The sequence below is a fragment of the Berghia stephanieae genome, chromosome 5 (genome assembly GCF_034508935.2).
Source record: "Berghia stephanieae isolate SIO BIC M18660-M18661 chromosome 5, UCSD_Bste_1.3, whole genome shotgun sequence".
NCBI classification, from domain to species: Eukaryota; Metazoa; Mollusca; class Gastropoda; order Nudibranchia; family Aeolidiidae; genus Berghia; species Berghia stephanieae.
In genome coordinates, this window is record NC_088364.1 from 52,289,150 (window position 1) to 52,293,037 (window position 3,888).

A 3,888-nucleotide genomic window follows, 5' to 3' on the forward strand; every position below is an offset into this window, starting at 1 on the left:
TAGGGAATGAGATTAGCGTCCATTGATTGGACGTCACCTTACAGAGAGAACGTCAAAATGGTTTTGCGCATGCGTCTCTCTCGTCCTCGCTTTCGGTAAAGTGTCTCATGCCGCTTTCACCGGAAGCGAGGACGAGAGACGCATGCGCACAACCAACATGACGTTCTCTCTCTAATAACCTTTCCGCCGGTGACGTCCAATCAAGGGACGCTACTCTTCCGCTAATCTCATTCCCTATAGGCCACAAACAATTTCCATCCTTCTCTATCCCGAGCTAAATATATAATGATTCCGTTTCTACCGAAACCAAACAACGGGAAGGTCTAAATATAAGCAGTATTTTTTTCATATAATCATCAACAGAAGCGAGGGTTTTGAAACAGGGATTATACAATCGAAAATGATCAAACAATGAATGTTGTATATAACTTAGAAAAATTGTATTTATTATTTATTCATGAAACTTTTACTACAAAAAAATTCAGGCATTTGTGTTTTGTCATAAAATAGTATAGCCACGGTCTCTGTGTAAAACTAATAAATAGAAGTGCCTAATGAGTCAATAAAGCAAGATGGCGACAGGGACCTCTCTGCTTTACCAGTGCATATTGTGGTATAACTCGATGTGAACTTATTTGCAGGTCTGGTAACCCAATAATTTATTATGGGCTCATAATTGTAATGGAAATCTAACAAATATACGCAAAATATTGTCCATTACAACAATGTTAAACCGTGCCCATAATCACGTTCGAATGCCAGAACTGCATATAGGTAAATGTCGGTCTAACTGGATGCAACAAGATATGAAGTGAATAGAAAAGTGCCAGAAGACAATAGAGAATAAAAATTTTTCGCGGCGGTGGTGGGGTTTGAACCTGCGACCTTATTGGTACGACAACTCCGCCTGGCAGGTGAGAGCGTGGCTCTACCGTGTGAGCTATCCACGAACACAAAAATATTCGTTTCAAACCCAAAGTCATTACTAGATCCCTCTCTCACCCACTTCTTGAGACCGCGATTCGTTCGGCCACCACCATCGCGAATAATTATGACCAGCAGTTAAGCTTAATAGCCAATATTCTCAACACAAACATATAACATAGAAACGATTGAATGACTTGATGTATTCGGTGTTATGGAGGTGAATTCTTTTTTAAATTCAGAACAATGAGTGGAGCAGAAAAAAATCCCCCATAAAGAGTACAAGCTCTTGATCATGTAATTTGTTATGAGAATATGTATTATTAACTTTTTTTATGGTGGCGAAATAGTTGCCCCAAACGTAAACAAAGGTTCGATGCAAGCACGTGGCAAACCACATGTTCCATGTCATTTGACTAGGCATCACGTTGCACAATGTATAACTAATGTTAAGAAAAAAATAACCTTTAAAATTGGCTGTTAGGTGGCAAAAGAAACACATATTCATAAATACTCGAATCATGCATCAAATAATGTCTAGATATGGATATTTTATGGAACAAAAGGTAAAATTTTCTAAAATTTATCAAAAGTTACAGTCTATCTATTTTTAGACCAGAGCAAATTATTGCGCTGGTGTGAACAAAACGAGAATTATTCGGAGCCTGATTTTCATAATAATTTAGCCTTATATTATTATTTCTGCAACTGTTAGATTTTATGTAAACATATTTTCAATACTGAAAGTGTATTGCCTACAACTCAAACTACAAAATTGGGAGACCTATATTGTGCGTAAATTATTCCGGTCCCTAACGGAAATCACTAGCAACTTGTTATTGTTTACGTTTGGGCACCTAACTTTACTGCTCTATAATAATTAAGTAGTCGAGTTTTGTAAACAAAGCTGTTGATTATTTGTTTATTTGATGTCTTTTAAACAAAGTAACAGTAATATTTTTGTTGTTTTGAAGAGGTATTAAGTTAAAGCTACTATGGTCAAAATAAAACTGACAAAAGTTTAGAAACAAGATATTCAAAAGACAACAGATCGAAATTGTCGCTTCATGAACAACGCCTGCGCAGCAATACCTAATTAGCATTCGATACCGGCAACTCACTTCCTTTCTTTGTCGACATTGCCACTCCATCCTGCCGGTAATTTCATTGCTGTAATTAATGTTGTTTGCTTTATAATAACTAGCGGGTTCATATTTTGATTGATATTTGAATTGCATGAATTTATACATTTTGTTATTTAGTCAAATAATGCAGCCCACCCCAAAATCATAATATTTACAATGCATTTGATTTTGCCTTTGCAATCTCTCACACTCACCACTCATCGGCATCGAGAACAACATCGATCCGAGAGTGAGTGTCGAGTCGAGTCATAAAAAAACCCCCCAAAAACGCTATGATTATTCTCAGACATGTCTGGTCGGCAGTCTGCCAATAACGATGGACAGACATTTAAAAACTCCGCTCTTTTAAACATTTATCAATGGCAATGGTAATGGTAGAGAGCTGAGCCGGTGTTACCAATACTTAGCTTCTATAGGTACTACCGCAAACTCGGGGACCCAAAAATTTCCCCAATAATTTCTGGCCAAATTTTTTATATTTTTTACGCAAATTCGGGGACCCAAAAAATTGCTGGCCAAATCTTTTTTTATTTTTTTACGCAAACTCGGGGACCCCCAAATAATTTCTGGCCAAATTATTTTTTGGCCAAAATTTTTATTTTTTTAATTAATTTTTTTTAGATCTAATATCTTTTAAAATATAAAATCTAGATCCAAATTATTTTTTGGCCAAAATTTTTATTTTTTTAATTAATTTTTTTTTAGATCTAATATATTTTAAAATATAAAATTTAGATCGCTTCGAGATCTAAATATCTATATCTATTTCTAGATTCATAGTAGATAATTAGATCTGGACTGGATTTTGTTTTGTTTTGTTGGGGTTTTTTTTTCATATACTAGTAGTAAACAGTATTTATAACTCACCCTATACTGGATACCACTGCGAAAGATGGAGAATAATATGTCGAAGGGCTTCTTGGTGAGTCTTCCCGTATAGCTCCCTCCACATATATTCATCCAAATGAGATTCCAGTTGACTACTGTGGACACCCAGCATAGATTTGAACCTGCGTTTGCAGTTCTTCCAATAGCACTCAATAGTGTTGGTGCATGCGCCTGTCTGGGGGTCAACAAAGTTAGCTGTGTGGTTCACCACCAGGTGTTGATATGGAGGTTGGACTGGGAGGTTGGCTATCCCGTTGTATGCAGCCCAGCCGTCACTGTGTATAGTGGAACCAGGGGCGATGTGCTCCTGAATAAGTGGCAACAGTCTAGCCGCTGATCTGTCGTTATCCACGACCACTAAAATCCCTGTCCCGTCTCCCTACACACACCACCAAACACCCACCGTTGCTCAGCAACTCGGCCCACGTTGTTTTTTCTTTTGGCCACTAGACTTTCGTCGATCTCGACTGTGAGGCCTGGACCACCTATTTGGTACGGGTTGTTCAAAAGCCACCACGAACAAATGTCTCGAAAAAAACCATACCACTGTAAAACAGAATTTTCACTCACTCCAGTGAGCCCTGTACTGTTTAGAATCGGCTCCTTGAAAGCCCACAAAAGGAGCAGCTCAACAATTTTCCTCAGAGGAAGACACTGATGTTCAAAGAACGATCCTCTCCTTAAGGGAACTTTGACACTCTTGTGGGTAGGGCAACGCCAGTACCTGTTGTCACTTGTGGCACTTTTCTTTATAAGAGTGGTGACTCGGTTGCAAGTCGCACAATTTGGTGGATTTCTTGTTAATAACCCGTTAGTCTGGAGAAAGAGAATAGCGTCTTCTTCTGTCCTCGCATGAGCATATAATAATTGTAACGCCATTACGAGAATCGAAATGCCGCGGCGCGAAAAACACAAACACACCAGACAAAAA

General features: G+C 38.2%; 1 protein-coding gene across 1 annotated transcript in view; it reads left to right on the top strand.

Moving 5' to 3' along the window:
* The first annotated feature begins 2,062 nt into the window (after positions 1 to 2,062).
* Positions 2,063 to 3,888, top strand: part of LOC144973165 (uncharacterized) — a 29,571-nt gene continuing 27,745 nt past the window's right edge. The window contains exon 1 of the mRNA XM_078915285.1: positions 2,063 to 2,096. The gene's annotated coding sequence lies outside the window, so the exon portion shown is untranslated. The remainder of the gene's footprint in view (positions 2,097 to 3,888) is intronic.